An 18,089-nucleotide genomic window follows, 5' to 3' on the forward strand; every position below is an offset into this window, starting at 1 on the left:
AAAGCCTGACATTTACTTAATGTAAATGAAGCCTACAAAAAGTTCTATTGGCTTGTTTCCCTTTAATTTCCCAGCTGTGATTTTTGAAGGCCTTCATGAAGGGGCAGGACTAACTCAGAAATTTTAAAAGACAGCTCCTAACTACCAGAGGAGCTAGCAAATCAGGGAGCTTTGCGAGGGAGTTTAGAGGTGGAAAACGAGAGCCAGATATACCTAACAAACATTCATAGAATCGTAGAAGATTAGGGTTGGAAGAGACCTCAGGAGGTCATCTAATCCAATCCCCTGCTTAAAGCAGGACCAACCCCAACTAAATCATCCCAGACAAGGCTTTGTCAAGCCAGGCCTTAAAAACCTCTAAGGATGGAAATTCCACCACGTCCCTAGGCATCCCATTCCAGTGTTTCACCACCCTCCTAGTGAATAGTTTTTCCTAATATCCAACCTAGACCTCCCCCACTGCAACTTGAGACATTGCTCCTTGTTCTGTCATCTGCCACCACTCAGAACAGCCTAGCTCCATCCTCTTTGGAACCCCCCTTCAGGTAGTTGAAGGCTGCTATTAAATCCTCCTCCTCACTCTTCTTTTCTGCAGACTAAATAACCCCAGGTCCCCCAGCCTCTCCTCATAAGTCATGTGCCCCAGCCCCCTAATCATTTTTGTTGCCCTCCAATTTCTTCACATCCTTTCTGTAGTGGGGGGCCCAAAACTGGACGCAATACTCCAGAAGTGGCCTCACTAATGCCAAATACAGGGGAGTGATCACTTCCCTTGATCTGCTGGCAATGCTCCTACGAATGCAGCCCAATATACCGTTAGCCTTCTTGGCAACAAGGGCACACTGTTGACTCATATCCAGCTTCTCGTTCACTGTAATTCCCAGGTCCTTTTCTGCAGAACTGCCTCTTAGCCAGTCGGTCCCCAGTCTGTAGCGGTGCATGGGATTCTTCGTCCTAAGTGCAGGACTCTGCACTTGTCCATGTTGAACCTCATCAGATTTCTTTTGGCCCAATCCTCCAATTTGTCTAGGTCACTCTGGACCTTATCCCTACTCTCCAGCATATCTACCTCTCCCCCAATCTTAGTGTCATCCACAAACTTGCTGAGTGTGCAATTCATCCCACCATCCATATCATTAATTCTCTAAATGTAGGCCAATAAGCACCCCCCTGCAAAACAAACAAACTAACAAACAACAACAACAAAATCCTGCTGAAGTAAAAATTATTGCTCTGAATGCAGCATCTATGATTACCTGTCTTGTGGGGTGGTGGCATGCGTGAGCATTTGGTGAAAGCAGTTCAAGGTCCTCAGAGACTGAGGGCATGTCTGCACTACAAACGTAAGTCAAACTATTCACATCCACACTACTCTCCTTCTGTCAGTCATGCGCATCCTTACCAGGAATGCTTCCATCAACTTAAGAGAGGCAGTGGGGTGGGGGCGGGGGGGGGGGGAGAAGGACTGAGAGACTGGGCTCCCCACTCCTCCCTGGCAGAATTTTTTTTAAGTACATCAGAAGCAGGAAGACTTCCAAACAATCGGTGAGGCCACAAGGTAACCGAGGTGCCAAAGGAGCGCTTTCAGAAGACAAGGCCATTGCAGAGAAGCAAAATATATTCTTTGCATGGGTTTTCATTGCTGTAGCCCATAAGGTCAGTTTGCTAGCTTGCCATATTGCGTAATATGTTTTCTTTTGGTTTGATTCATATTATTTTGTTATCATATCCTATTATTAATTAATCATAGTATTTTCTGGGGTTTTGTTTATGTGGAATTCCAGTTTATGCTATTCATAAGGGTTATTCATGGTTATTCATAATAGTTGGCTGTAATGCAAGTAACCTTCAGGCCTGTATCCTGTACAATTAGCTAGAGTAAGTTAGTATAAGTGTTTGTAAACTTTGGCATAGATAAATGGCATACCAGTTGCCCCCCTTAGCTTTGGGGAACTGAACAAAAAACTTGAATCTGCTAACCTTAAGTCTGGAGCAGACCGGTAACTGCAAGGCACACTGCAGAACATGGAAGTCATGAGTTAGGCCAGAGGTAATGGTTTCGGGAATGAGATAATCGATACTAATACATATGAGTATATGGCATAACATGTTAACCTGTAGAGTAAGTGTACCTGAAGATTTATGGGGTTGAGGAAATAAGATTTAGGCATGGTAGGTTGGGCCTAGATTCTGACAGTGGGCAGTACCGGGACCCTATCAGATGGCAAACAACCATACAAAGGGGTCACATTTTCCTATCTTCTATCAAGCTATCACCTCAGTTTCACAATATATCCTAGCCACTCAACACTTGAACCTAATCCCTACCAATTTGGGAAGCCTGGACCATTAGTTCCTCGGACATGCCAGAGACAAGACTGATCCTCTGTCTCCTACTACCAGGTCTTCAGGGAAGGGTGTGAATATGCTAGCTTTAGTAGTCTTTTAGAATAGAAATGTTACCACCAGGGCTCATAGAATTGTATTACTTCTTTGTGACTCTGTGTTTTGTAGCATTTATGCTTCTTTCTTTTATTTTAATAAAGATCTTAACAAGTTGGTATTGTCCTCAGTATAAGTGTCCTTGCCACACACCCGGAAGGTCCTCTCACAATATTGAACTCTCTGTGTTCTCTATCCCTGTAGCCTGAACTGGGACAAGAACCTAAAGTATCTTCTGATCAGATCAGTGCTGAGCGGTAAACACATTAGCCCATAAAATTCAGGTCAACACTGCAAAGGTGTGGGAGATTCCCACACATCAGCCATTCTTTTTACGTGACAAATCTGAGGACCTGTCCCAGATTGAGGGGTCAATAGAGGTGGTTTTGGGGAAAACATACAAAAATACAAAAAATATTCAAAACAATGGGATCTAAATTAGCTGTTACCACTCAAGAAAGAGATCTTGGAGTCCTTGTGGCTAGTTCTCTGACAATTTCTGCTCAAAGTGTAGTAAACAGAATATTAGGCACCATTAGGAAAGGGATAGATAATTCCACTATATAAATCAATGGTATGCCCACACCTTGAATACGGCATGCAGTTCTGGTCACCGTCATCTCAAAAAAAAAAAAAAAAAAAAAAAGACAAGAAAAAGAAAAGAATTGGAACGAATACAGAGAAGGGGAAACCAAAATAATTAGGGGTATGGAACAGCTTCCATAAGACTGGGACTGTTCATTTTAGAAAAGAGACAACTGAGGGGAGATATGATAGAGGTCTATAAAACTATGACTTGTATGGAGAAAATTACTAAGGAAGGGTTATTTACCCCTTAATCTAACAAACAAACCAGGCGTTACCCAGTGAAATTAATAGGCAGCAGGTTTAAAACTAACATAAGGAAATACTTCTTTCACACACTGCACAGTCAATCTTTGGAACTCATTGCCAAGGGGAGATTGTTAAGGCCAAAAGCATAATTGGTTCAAATAATAAGAATTAGACAAGTTAATGGAGGACAGGTCCGTCATTGGCTATGAACCAAGTTGGTCAGGGACTCAACCCCGTGCTCTTGGTGTCCTTAAATCTCTGACCGCCAGAAGCTGGGATCAGACAACAGGATGGCTCCTACCCAAGCTGCTGCTTCTCAGTGCTTCTTCAGTGGAGACTTTCCCCCACTCTGGATCCTCAGTCCCAGTCCATCTCCAGGCCATCTGCCTGGGGGTTGGCCTTTCCTAAGACCTGCCTGGCTCCCTGCTTTCAGTGCTGGTGCCCAGGGCCACAACTCCCAAAGGTAGGAAATGCTGGAGGGAAGAAGGTGGTGGAACCTCAATCTGCCTCCTCATCTGGCTGCCTCGTGGTGCAGTCTGTGAGTACATGGGCACTTGCTCAGCTCCCCTCTTTGCCCCCACCCCCTACGTTCAACTCGGGATGCCCAATCTGTGAGTCATGTTGCACACTATGTCATGTCACAGTAAATCCTAGCAGGTCTGACAAATTCACCACACCCAAAGCACTGTTGTCAAATGTTTATCCAAACATTGTCTTCTAAGGTGCTTTATAAAAACTGGTGACATGCTGGTCATTGCTTGCTGAATGTACATGTTCTGTATGAAGAGTTTTGTGTGTGCTGGAAATGTGTTGTTGTGGAGGTAGTTGATAAACAAGCCTGCCCCAGACAAAGGAAGGTGGATTTACCTGCCTGCCTGGATCAAGCGAACAGGTGGATGAGAAAATAACATCACCTGACTACAAGCAAAGGCTAATAAAAGTACATTCACATCTAAAGGTAAACAAAGTGATCAAGCCAATCAGAAAAGCAAAGTGACCAGAGGACAAAGAAGGGTCTTGGCGCCCCTGGCCTAAAGACACAGCAGCAGGACAGAGGAACTTTACCTTGGTTAGTTTTCAAAGAACAGATTTCAAATGTTTTCTGTACTTTAAAATAGAAAAAAGGTGACAGCTTCATTGTTCAATACTTAAGGGACAAAGAGGCCCATGCTCTTGTAACAGGTGGATCCCCCAGCCACATGGGTTGAGGACTCTAAGTACAGCTTTTTGGAGAGAAATTGCCTGAAGCCTTGTTTGTGACTTGTTCCGTTCCAGCCACTATAAAGCATGCTTTATTTTGTTTTATTTGTAGCAATTTTCTTCTCTATTGTCCATGTTTAGCACAATTTAAATCTCTGTTCTTTCTTAATAAACTTATTTTTGGTGATGCTATCAAATCCTGTCAGTGTGTTACACTAAAGTGAGGTGGGTGTCCTCATATGAGCCAGCAGGCTAGTGTGTGTTCTGTCTGTCTGGAGACGGGGGACTTGGTATTTCTGTGAGCATGTAGTGATGGGGCTGGACTCTGCAGAAGAATGCTCTGCCAGGGAAAATTGAGATTCGCTCTGAGACCTTTTCCACTGGACTATCCACTGGGACTATCACTTGGGAAACAAAGGCAGAACACTTGGGACTTAACCCCAGCTGCCATGAATGAAAAAGGGGGAAGGAAAGGGCCACTCAGACAATTTCCCCCCTCCCCCCGAGTGGGGGAAGTTTTGGACATGAAGTTTTAATGGTTCTATCGCCCACTGAGTGGGCACTTGGCCTTAGAAAATTACTGAAGTATAAATGGAAAAGTTGATTAAAATTGATCATTTCAATTGTGGCGTTGGACTTGGTGATTTAATTGCCTTGATTTTATTCAGTCCATTCTGTTTCTCTCCCCCCGCACACCAACTCCCCACTCCTGTTAGGATTCTCGACTTACTCTTGATTGCAGGAGGTATGTGTGGGGAGGGAGGGTTTTTTCCTCCTGTCAACCCCAGCTGGGTGCCTGTCACAGGTGGGTGGTGCCCGGTGGGTGGGGTCCGTCACAGATCAGGTCTCTGAAGCCCTGGGGGGTGGAGGGGCTGATGGCGTTTAAGGGGGTTTTATCATCATGGCACCGCCTCTGGCAGGGGGTTGGGCTGCTGAGCAGGGAACGAGAAACCACAAATCGTGCCCATGCTCTGAGTGTCCATAAACATCTGACTGCCAGAAGCTGGGTGTGAATGGGATGGATCACTCGACACTGACCCTGATCTGTTCATTCCCTCGGAAGCACCTACTGCTGGCCAGTATCGGAGGACAGGACACTGGGCTAGATGGACCATTGGTCTGACCCAGTGTTGCCAGTCTTATGTACTTACAGCTGAATGGCATTTTTAAAAGAGCCCTTTGTGGTTGATGGGAAGCTGGAAAATGTGCCCAGAGGAGGCTTAGAAAACAAGTCAGTTGATGACCTGTTGTTTGATCCCAGCCAGATATTTTCACATATTCCAGCAAGGATGCCCTGGTGTCGGCAGCAGTCTGTCTTTGTGATTGCCTCAGGAGCCCATCTGTTAGCCGGCCTGTTTGGGGTCTGTCCACACCGCAGCTGGCACCATGCCGTTGCAGAGAAACGAAATGAATTCTTTGCAGCAGTCTTCATGGCTGAGCATGTGAGGGAGATTCCCAAACCTGAGCCGTCCTTTTTAGGTGACAAATCTGAGGAACTGTCCCAGATGGAGGTGTCATTAGAGGAGGTTTTGGAAAAAATTGAGGAACTAAACAGTAACAAGTCACCAGGACCAGGAACTCAAATGTGAAATGGCAGGACTACTCACTGTAGTCTGTAACCTACCATTTAAATCCGCTTCTGTACCCGATGACTGGAGGATAGCTAATGTGACGCCAATTTACCGGAACTGGGTAAACAGGCATCTCAATGGGGTGTTAACCCTGAAATCTGCCCCCCTGTGGGCGCCCCCCCCAGCAGAAGGCTCTGGGTGCATCGTTGCCATCCCCTCAGAGCTCGTCTGGGGTGATGCTGCTGGGGGAGCCACCCACAGCCATCTGCTCAGGTGGCTGTGAGCTGGGCTCTCCCTTCTCTGGGACAGATCTCACCACGAGCCAGAGGCTGGTGGCCTGAGGGCAGGGAGATCTCGGCCTGCCCAAAGAATAGTGCTGGTCCTTCTCCTAGCCGAACACATGTCTACTGTGAGTAGCCAGGATGGGACCATGGGGAAGGATTTGCCTGTGGGCCTGGATCCCACCCTGTTCCCAGGTGGGAAGTGCTGGCCTCCAGCTCTGACGGAAAGCTCTGTGTGAGTGGCTGGGGTCACCCCATGGCCGCTGGGTTTGTGCTGCTGGCATTTCACTCCAGCCACCCCCTGCTATACAGCCTGTCCTGACAGGCCTCTGGCCTGAGAGCTGATGTAAACTGTCCAGGGAGCCCTGGACCCAGCTCTTCTGTGCAGCATTACTCCTGCTCCTCGCCACGCTGAGAGTCACCTGGAACCTGCGCCCAGGGCAGTTTGGGTGGGTTGGGCCTGCAGGGGCCCATCCAGACCCAGCTGGGCCGGGGTGGGAGGGAGCGGGGGAGAGAGTAGGAACTGGGTTAATACCCACCCGGCATAAATGCTCCATGGAGGTCAGTTGATCTTAGAACCTTTCCTGGCCTTGCTGCCCCACTGCCCCCTTTCAAGCTGGGGCCTGTGGCAGGTGCAGGAAGGAGAATCATGAGGGGCTGTGAGTGCAGCAGCTCCCTGCACTGTGCGAGAGCGTCTCTCCCTGCCTGTGACTGATGGGAAATGTCCAACTCCTACCTGACACCAGCTCCCTGGCTTCTGTCTTGCAGGTTTGTGATAAGAGGAGGAGGAGACTGCGCGTATCTGAACGATCTGAGTGCGGTCAGCAGCTTGCGATGCACCAGTGAGGGACACTGGATCTGCACCAAACCCGATGCATTTACACAGGCACAGGAGGCTGCCGTGGTAGGGGGCTCATAAGGAGAGTACTGTGGAATTAGTCCCGGAAAAGCAAGACTGATCTCTTTACAAGATCACATCTGAGCAATTCCAGAATATCGGGGAATGCTCTGCGCATGACTGGGCAGAGCACTGTGGATGCAGGTGAAAACCAGAAATGCTATTTGCACATCTTGTCCCCCCACCCGTGCCATCTCTTTTTCCGCCAGCGGAATGGCTCTAATCCAGCCTTTCCAACCTACCTCAGCTGGACAGAGCTAACTGAGCCAAGGCACCAGCCTCCACTTTCACTGCCCTGACATTCCCCCACAGATCAGGCTGGCTCACCTGTGTGTTAAAATAGGTATTAGCATTATAAGACTGCGTTCAGCCTTTATTGAATGCTTGTGAGCTGCTGCAGCATTAATCTCATTTCTTCTGACCTCTGTATCCCACATTGTAAGGTAATATTGGAGCGTTTGTTTTGGGAGCCTCTGTGACTGTGTAAATCACCAGACAGGAGAGTGAATTGAGGCATTTAGGAGGTGAAGTGCTGATCTCTAGCAGCTCAGAGCACAAGGGAGGAGGTGGGATATAAGAAGGAACTGAATCTAGCTCGTTGATGCTGGGGGGCAAGGTTTTCTAGGCATAAGCAAGAGTTCCCCAGCTGCTTAGCCTGGGTTAGCCCTAAAGGACAGAGTTTATAATGGACCAGTGATACACAGACTGCGGCTCACGAGCTGCAAGTGACTCTTTAATGTGTCTCCTGCCGCTCTTTGTAGCACATGATATTAAAACACTGATTTCATTGTTAACCAGTCAGGATGCTTTTACTATGTTATTAGCCACTAAGTTATTTGCTGCGAGCATTTATATAAAAATCTAAATATTTCCCCTGCCCTTCTGTTTAAATAGGAGTAGTACTATAGTAAATGAAACAATGAATTCACGCTACTGTGTCTCTTTGGGTAAGGTTGATCACTAATTTGGCTCCTGAACCACTGAGCTCGGAGCATCACTGCTATAGATGCTTCTGTTACCTTTTTGAAACTTTGTAGCTTAGTTGTGTATGTATGTTCACCCGCTTTAGCCTTGTAAATAAATCTTATTTCCTTTTTAATAAATTATCATAGAATAAGACTGGCTACATGCGCTGTCTTTGGTGTGACATCTAAGGTGCAGTTCACCTGGGGTGCCTGAACCTGTGGGACTGGGAGTAACCTGAATACTGTTGTGATTCTGAGTGCAAGAGACCATCTGACTCTCAAAGGCAGGCTCACCTGGTTTGCAAGACAGATCGGAGTACCCAAGGGGACTGCATGGCTAGGCTGTTAGGATGCTGGAGGAGGTTACCCTGCATGTTTGGTTGATGAAATCTATGTCTAGAATTCTCAGCCAGTTTGGATTTGTGTCCTGGTTCCCAGCTGTCTGCCCTGAGGTTGGTGCGCACTCTCTCAAGACACTGCAGACAGCACTACTGCATGGCCTTGGCTCCAGTTCCCTCCTTCCAGGAGAGAGGAGCTGAGCCTGCCCAGAGATGAAGTTTGGGGGAAAGACGTATGTGACCCAGGGACCCCTTGGTGCCAACTGGCAGGCAGCACAGAAGGTTTTACAGGAATCCGCTGGGTCTGATCTTTACATCAGTCATTTTAAACCTTTCCAGATGACTGTACCTCTTTCAGGAGTCTGATTTGTCACCTTACTTAAAAAGTGAAATTCCAGTTAAAAACTACTCTCTTACAAAATCAGACATAAAAAATACAGAAGCATTACAGACATTATTACTGAGAAAAGAAAAGGAGGACTTTTGGCACCTTAGAGACTAACCAATTTATTTGAGCATAAGCTTTCATAGGCTACAGCTCACTTCATCGGATGCATAAAGGTGGAAAATGCACTGAGGATGTTTTTATACACATAGATCATGAAAAAATGGGTGTTTATCACTTCAAAAGGTTTTCTCTCCCCCAACTCCACTCTCCTGCTGGCAATAGCTTATCTAAAGTGATCACTCTCCTTACATTGTGTATGATAATCAAGGTGGGCCATTTCCAGCACAAATCCAGGGTTTAACAAGAACGTCTGAGGAACAGAGGTGGGGGGTGGGAGCAGAGAAAACCTTTTGAAGTGATAAACCCCCATTTTTTCATGATCTGTGTGTATAAAAACATCCTCACTGCATTTTCCACTTTTATGCATCCTATGAAGTGAGCTGTAGCCCACAAAAGCTTATGCTCAAATAATATTTGGTTAGTCTCTAAAGTGCCACAAGTCCTCCTTTTCTTTTTGCGAATACAGACTAACACGGCTGCTACTCTGAATCCCGTCTTTATTACTGAAAAATGGCTGACGTTCTCATTGTTACCGTATAATAAAATAAATCAATGGAAATATAAATATTGTACTTCCATTTCAGTGTATAGGATATAGAGCAGTGTAAAACAAGTCACTATCTGAAATTTTAGTTTCTACTGACTTCGCTCGTGCTTTTTGTGTAGCCTGTTTTAAAACTAGGTAAATATCTGGATGAGTTGATGTATCCCCTGGAAGACCTCTGCATATCGCCAGGAGTACATGTTCCCCTGGTTGAGAACCAGTGGTCTACAGAATAGTTCACCAAAGGGGGCATGTGAGGTCTGTATCAAGGGCCAGTAGCCCAATGGTCACCATAATCGGAGCAAGACCTCTGTACAGATACTATGTAAGGAGCTGTGTCTCCAGACTGACAATGGTGCCCTTAAGGTCTTGGAGTCAAGGCAGGTCACGGGAGGTGATGTACCTCAGATGCTCCTTTCAGACAGGAGGCAACTGAGGTTCCCTCCCTGTCTGGCCATCTGTGTATTGTGAGCCTGACATAGGATGTCTCTTTGCGCACTGAGCCAGGTGCAAAATTAGAGTGCAAAATCCACAAAAAAGGGAAATCTACAGGAAGAAACTAACAGCAGGGGGCTGTGTGTTTGTGTCCATCTGTCGTGTTTAAGCATAAAGACAAAGGATCGGTCTGATATCTCTCGGTGTGCAGAGACATACTGTATCCTTGCCCTTGGAGACAAACTGACCGTACGCATGTCTCATGAAAGAAGGGTCCGAGCCTGCCTGGCTGTGAAGTGCTGCAAGGATTTCGGGTGAGCTGTACTTGGTTAGACAGGAGAATATCTTGTTAGTTCAGTCTAGGCTCTAGAACGTATGTTGTGACTTTGTTATATGTAACCATTTGTTTCCAACACTTTCACTCGACTCTTGGCTTTGTTGAACTGAGGTGTGATTTCACTGTGAGCCTAGGACAGTGCTGTGTGTTAAGTGGAGCAGTGATCTGAGCTGGACCTGGTAAGCTGGGGCAGAGGATGTTAACTGTTCCTTTGGAAATAGTGAATCTGTGAATCCTGCCAATGCCCAGCGGACCAGGGACTGGATGCTCCAGACAGATGCTCAGAGGGCTTGAGGGCAGAGTGGGCCTATTGCTACCCTGCAGTGACGGCAGGCCCAGCAGCGAGTGCGTGTGGCCAGTGGAGTTGGGGAGCTGACCCCTGGCAGGCACAGACAAGGCTCCCTCAGGCAAAGGGCAGGTGGTGGCGAGGTGCCTCCCAGCCCTGGGTACCCTGGGAAGCATTGCAGGGTATTAACTTACTGCAGGTTTGGGGCAGTTAGAAATTACACCCCAAGGCCCCAGCCCAGTGAGGAGGACCAAGGAGAGGAACTGTGACTGCGCGGGGCACCTGAGTCCCAGCCCCGCCCAGAGTTCTGCTCTGCCTAAAGCCCCAGTCCCGCCCCGTGAGTAGGGCTTTACCAAATTCATGACCATGAAAAATGCATCACAGCCTGTGAAATCTGGTCTCCCCTGTGAAATCTGGCCGGGGGAGGAGGGGATATGTCCCAGTACTGCCCCCCTTACGTCTACGCTGCCTTCAGAGCTGGGCGGCCAGAGAGCAGCAGCTGCTGGTCTGGTGCCCAGCTCTGAAGGCAGCGCTGCTGCCAGCAACAGTGCAGAAGTGAGGGTGGCATGGGGGGGAGAGGGGGGAAGGGCCGATCTTATGGGTGGGTGATGCAGACAACTACTCCGAGCACGGTGGTCAGGAGGGAACCCCGCCACCCGCCAGTTCCAGGCCCTTTTAACCTCTGAGTGCTGGACCCTGGAACGGGGGAGGGGCAGGGCTGGGAGCGTCCCGGGCAGGGGCTCCTACCGTGTGCCAGGCTCTAGCTGCAAGTTCGGGCTGGGCTGGGGAGGAACCGGACCTCGTCCCCTGCATGGGCTTCTCCCAGGGCCAGATCAGAGCCACCGCCAGGAACCTCCCCCAGCAGCAGAAAGCTCCGTGGCTGCCGGCCGGGAGCCCAGCTCTGAAGGTAGCACCACTGCCAGGAGCAGTGCCGAAGTCAGGGTCGCAATACCGTGACACCCCTCCCCCAATAGCCTTGAGACCTCCCCATGACCCTCTTCTGGGATGGGATCCACACAGTTACAACAGGGTGACATTTCAGATTGAAATAGCTAAAACTGTGAAATTTAAAAGACTTTTAAAAATCTCATGACCATGAAATTTACCAAACTGGATGGGTGAATTTGGTAGGGCCGTACCCAGGAGACTAAACAGGGGCTACTTCACATTACAGCTACACAAATGTGGATCCTTAGTTGCACAGTTTATATCAGGGCCGCTTCTTTCTGGCAGATCCATTTGAGCTCCGCGGCACATGTCTCAGACAGAACCTGGCTGCCTTTTATCCACCCGCAGCTGTTCCCATCTGCAGAGCCTGAGAAGCTGCAGAGTGAGAGAGAGTCCGTGTCACTGTGGGTCCGTGTAACAAGGAAAGGCCCAGGGGTGAGTTTTTCCTCCCCCTCCCGTTAATGGGAAGCTGGGCTCTGGTGTTGTCCTTCATCTCTAATTTTCCTGCAGAGCGTCAGTCGAGAAGACGTCCCAGGCTGTGAGGTGAGTTAGGGCAGTGGCTCTCAACCTTTCCAGACCACTGCACCCCTTTCAGGAGTCTGATTTGTCTTGCGCACCCAAGTTTCTCCTGACTTAAAAATGACTTGCTTAGTGTATGTCTATACTACGGAATAAGTCGAATTTATAGAAGTGGGTTTTTTAGAAATCGGTTTTATATATTCGAGTGTGTGTGTCCCCACAGAAAATGCTCTAAGTGCATTAAGTGCATTAACTCGGCGGAGCGCTTCCACAGTACCAAGGCTAGAGTCGACTTCCGGAGCGCTGCACTGTGGGTAGCTATCCCACAGTTCCCGCAGTCTCCGCTGCCCATTGGAATTCTGGGTTGAGATCCCAATGCCTGATGGGGCTAAAACATTGTCGCGGGTTGTTCTGGGTACATATCGTCAGGCCCCCCTTCTCTCCCTCCCTCCATGAAAGGGCAGACAATCGTTTCCCGCCTTTTTTCCCGAGTTACCTGTGCAGACGCCATACCACGGCAAGCATGGAGCCCGCTCAGGTAACCTTCACCGTATGTCTCCTGGGTGCTGACAGACGCGGTACGGCATTGCTACACAGTAGCAGCAACCCATTGCCTTGTGGCAGCAGACGGTACAGTACGACTGGTAGCCGTCCTCGTCATGTCCGAGGTGCTCCTGGCCACTTCGGCTGGGAGCGCCTGGGCAGACATGGGCGCAGGGACTAAATTTGGAGTGACTTGACCAGGTCATTCTCTTTAGTCCTGCAGTCAGTCCTATTGAACTGTCTTATGGTGAGCAGGCAGGTGATACGGATTGCTAGCAGTCCTATTGCATCATCTTCTGCTGGGCAGGCAAGAGATGAGGATGGCTAGCAGTCCTACTGCACCATCTTCTGCTGAGCAGCCATGAGATGTGGATGGCATGCAGTCCTTCTGCACCGTCTGCTGCCAGCCAAAGATGTAAAAGATAGATGGAGTGGATCAAAACAAGAAATAGACCAGATTTGTTTTGTACTCATTTGCCTCCTCCCCCGTCTAGGGGACTCATTCCTCTAGGTCACACTGCAATCACTCACAGAGAAGGTGCAGCGAGGTAAATCTAGCCATGTATCAATCAGAGGCCAGGCTAACCTCCTTGTTCCAATAAGAACAATAACTTAGGTGCACCATTTCTTATTGGAACCCTCCGTGAAGTCCTGCCTGAAATACTCCTTGATGTAAAGCCACCCCTTTGTTGATTTTAGCTCCCTGAAGCCAACTCTGTAAGCCATGTCGTCAGTCGCCCCTCCCTCTGTCAGAGCAAAGGCAGACAATCGTTCCGCGCCTTTTTTCTGTGCGGATGCCATACCAAGGCAAGCATGGAGGCCGCTCAGCTCACTTTGGCAATTAGGAGCACATTAAACACCACACGCATTATCCAGCAGTATATGCAGCACCAGAACCTGGCAAAGCGATACCTGGCGAGGAGGCGACGTCAGCCCGGTCACGTGAGTGATCAGGACATGGACACAGATTTCTCTGAAAGCATGGGCCCTGCCAATGCATGCATCATGGTGCTAATGGGGCAGGTTCATGCTGTGGAACACCGATTCTGGGCTCGGGAAACAAGCACAGACTGGTGGGACCGCATAGTGGTGCAGGTCTGGGACGATTCCCAGTGGCTGCGAAACTTTCACATGCGTAAGGGCACTTTCATGGAACTTTGTGACTTGCTTTCCCCTGCCCTGAGGTGCATGAATACCAAGATGAGAGCAGCCCTCACAGTTGAGAAGCGAGTGGCGATAGCCCTGTGGAAGCTTGCAAAGCCAGACAGCTACCGGTCAGTTGGGAATCAATTTGGAGTGGGCAAATCTACTGTTGGGGCTGCTGTGATGCAAGTAGCCCACACAATCAAAGATCTGCTGATATCAAGGGTAGTGACCCTGGGAAAAGTGCAGGTCATAGTGGATGGCTTTGCTGCAATGGGATTCCCTAACTGTGGTGGGGCCATAGACGGAACCCATATCCCTATCTTGGCACCGGAGCACCAAGCCGCCGAGTACATAAACCGCAAGGGGTACTTTTCAATAGTGCTGCAAGCTCTGGTGGATCACAAGGGACATTTCACCAACATCAACGTGGGATGGCCGGGAAAGGTACATGACGCTCGCATCTTCAGGAACTCTGGTCTGTTTCAAAAGTTGCAGGAAGGGACTTTATTCCCAGACCAGAAAATAACTGTTGGGGATGTTGAAATGCCTATATGTATCCTTGGGGACCCAGCCTACTCCTTAATGCCATGGCTCTTGAAGCCGTACACAGGCAGCCTGGACAGTAGTCAGGAGCTGTTCAACTACAGGCTGAGCAAGTGCAGAATGGTGGTAGAATGTGCATTTGGACGTTTAAAGGCACGCTGGCGCAGTTTACTGACTCGCTTAGACCTCAGCAAAACCAATATTCCCACTGTTATTACTGCTTGCTGTGTGCTCCACAATATCTGTGAGAGTAAGGGGGAGACATTTATGGCGGGGTGGGAGGTTGAGGCAAATCGCCTGGCTTCTGGTTATGCGCAGCCAGACACCAGGGCGGTTAGAAGAGCACAGGAGGGCGCGGTATGCATCAGAGAAGCTTTGAAAACCAGTTTCATGACTGGCCAGGCTACGGTGTGAAAGTTCTGTTTGTTTCTCCTTGATGAACCCCCCCACCCCTTGGTTCACTCTACTTCCCTGTAAGCTAACCACCCTCCTCTCCTCCCTTCGATCACCGCTTGCAGAGGCAATAAAGTCATTGTTGCTTCACATTCATGCATTCTTTATTCATTCATCACACAAATAGGGGGATGACTACCAAGGTAGCCCAGGAGGGGTGGTGGAGGAGGGAAGGAAAATGACACACAGCACTTTAAAAGTTTACAACTTTAAAATTTATTGAATGCCAGCCTTCTTTTTTTCAGGCAATCTTCTGTGGCGGAGTGGCTGGTTGGCCAGTGGCCCCCCCACCCACGTTCTTGGGTGTCTGGGTGTGGAGGCTATGGAACTTGGGGAGGAGGGCAGTTGTTTACACAGGGGCTGTAGAGGCAGTCTGTGCTCCAGCTGCCTTTGCTGCAGCTCATCCATACACTGGAGCATACTGGTTTGGTCCTCCAGCAGCCTCAGCATTGAATCCTGCCTCCTCTCATCACGCTGCCACCACATTTGAGCTTCAGCCCTGTCTTCAGCCCGCCACTTACTCTCTTCAGCCCGCCACCTCTCCTCCCGGTCATTTTGTGCTTTCCTGCACTCTGACATTATTTGCCTCCATGCATTCGTCTGTGCTCTCTCAGTGTGGGAGGACAGCATGAGCTCGGAGAACATTTCATCTCGAGTGTGTTTTTTTTTCTTTCTAAGCTTCACTAGCCTCTGGGAAGGAGAAGATCCTGTGATCATTGAAACACATGCAGCTGGTGGAGAAAAAAAAAAGGGACAGCGGTATTTAAAAAGACACATTTTATAAAACAGTGGCTACACTCTTTCAGGGTAAACCTTGCTGTTAACATTACATACATAGCACGTGTGCTTTCATTACAAGGTCGCATTTTGCCTCCCCCCACCGTGTGGCTACCCTCTCAACCCTCCCTGTGGCTAACAGCTAGGAACATTTCTGTTTAGCCACAGGCAAACAGCCCAGCAGGAATGGGCTCCTCTGAGTGTCCCCTGAAGAAAAGCACTCTATTTCAACCAGGCGACCATGAATGATATCTCACTCTCCTGAGGATAACACAGAGAAATAAAGAACGGATGTTGTCTGAACGCCAGCAAACATACACTGCAATGCTTTGTTGTACAGTGATTCCCGAGTACGTGTTACTGGCCTGGAGTGGTAAAGTGTCCTACCATGAAGGACGCAATAAGGCTGCCCTCCCCAGAAACCTTTTGCAAAGGCTTTGGGAGTACATCCAGGAGAACTGCGAATGCCAGGGCAAAGTAATCCTTTCACATGCTTGCTTTTAAACCATGTATAGTATTTTAAAAGGTACACTCACCAGAGGTCCCTTCTCCGCCTGCTGGGTCCAGGAGGCAGCCTTGGGTGGGTTCGGGGGGTACTGGCTCCAGGTCCAGGGTGAGAAACCGTTCCTGGCTGTCGGAAAACCAGTTTCTCCGCTTGCTTGCTGTGAGCTATCTACAACCTCCTCCTCATCATCATCTTCTTCGTCCCCAAAACCTGCTTCCGTATTGCCTCCATCTCCATTGAAGGAGTCAAACAACACGGCTGGGGTAGTGGTGGCTGAACCCCCTAAAGTGGCATGCAGCTCATCATAGAAGCGGCATGTTTGGGGCTCTGACCTGGAGCGGCCGTTCGCCTCTCTGGTTTTCTGCTAGGCTTGCCTCAGCTCCTTCAGTTTCACGTGGCACTGCTTCGGGTCCCTGTTATGGCCTCTGTCCTTCATGCCCTGGGAGATTTTGACAAAGGTTTTGGCATTTCGAAAACTGGAACGGAGTTCTGATAGCACGGATTCCTCTCCCCAAACAGCGATCAGATCCCGTACCTCCCATTCGGTCCATGCTGGAGCTCTTTTGCGATTCTGGGACTCCATCATGGTCACCTGTGCTGATGAGCTCTGCATGGTCACCTGCAGCTTGCCATGCTGGCCAAACAGGAAATGAGATTCAAAAGTTCGCGGGTCTTTTCCTGTCTACCTGGCCAGTGCATCTGAGTTGAGAGTGCTGTCCAGAGCAGTCACAATGGAGCACTCTGGGATAGCTCCCGGAGGCCAATACTGTTGAATTGTGTCCACAGTACCCCAAATTCGAGCCAGCAAGGCCGATTTAAGTGCTAATCCACTTGTCAGGGTTGGAGTAAGGAAATCGATTTTAAGAGCCCTTTAAGTTGAAATAAAGGGCTTCATCGTGTGGACGGGTGCAGGTTTACATCGATTTAATGCTGCTAAATTCGACCTGAAGTCCTAGTGTAGACCAGGGCTAAGACTTTTCAGTGTAGACCAGGCCTCAAACAGACGTTGGACATTTAACATGAGCAAGTTATACAATGGGAGCTTTTCCCAAACATCTCAAAGAGTAAACATCAAGCAGCACTCTCCGCACTGGATCTAATGGGGAACCGTCCACCCAGGTCCATTTCCCCCCTGGGGGTGTCACTTTAAGGCCAATCCAGATGTAGTTTGCATCTTGTACAACATCTTGTATGAAATCCTGTGATGTGCAAAGCAGAGGGGGTGGGGATGAGTATCCTGTAACATGCTAGAATTCCCTTAGTGATCCCTGTCACGGAGTGTGGGGGAGTCCAGGCCCTGCACCCCTCTTCTTGGGATTCACTGAGACTCTCAGCCAGCCAGTAAAACAGAAGGTTTATTGGACAACAGGAACACAGTCCAAAACAGAGCTTGTGGGTACAACCAGGACCCCTCAGTCAAGTCCTTCTGGGGGAGCAGGGAGCTTAGACCCCAGCCCTGGGGTTCCCTGTGTTCCTCCACCCAGCCCCAAACTGAAAACTAAACCCTCCTAGCAGCTCTCTCCTGCAGCCTGTCTTCCCATTCCTGGGCAGAGGTGTTACCTCCCCCTCACACTCCTGGCTCAGGTTCAGGCTCTCAGGTCTCCCATCCCCAGGGCACATTCCCAGGTCAACACTTCACCCCTCCCTGGTGCGTCACATCCTCACAATCCCATGAAGTGCCTGCTCTCTCCTTCAGGAGCTCTGCCCATAATGCCAGCAGGAGACCCCACCAGCCCCTGAGTTAGTTCACCCTCTCCCCTGGGTGGGCAGGGTCCAGTGCAGGTAAACGTGGCTCTCTCTGTGCAGACATGGTAACACCAGTACCCGTCCTTGGTGGCACAGGGTGAGCTGGCCCTTTAAGGGAGTCCTGGATTGAGCCTCATCTGTGACTAGGTGCCCCTGGATTTAGAGGCAAAGGTGATGGAAGCAGGCGACCAGGAGCCAGGCCTGGTGGGGCTACAAGGGCAGCCAGTCTGGGCAGGGAGAGATTTGACGGGGTAGGAGGTTTGTGTGAGT

This window comes from Eretmochelys imbricata, chromosome 22 (genome assembly GCF_965152235.1).
Source record: "Eretmochelys imbricata isolate rEreImb1 chromosome 22, rEreImb1.hap1, whole genome shotgun sequence".
Lineage (NCBI taxonomy): Eukaryota > Metazoa > Chordata > Testudines > Cheloniidae > Eretmochelys > Eretmochelys imbricata.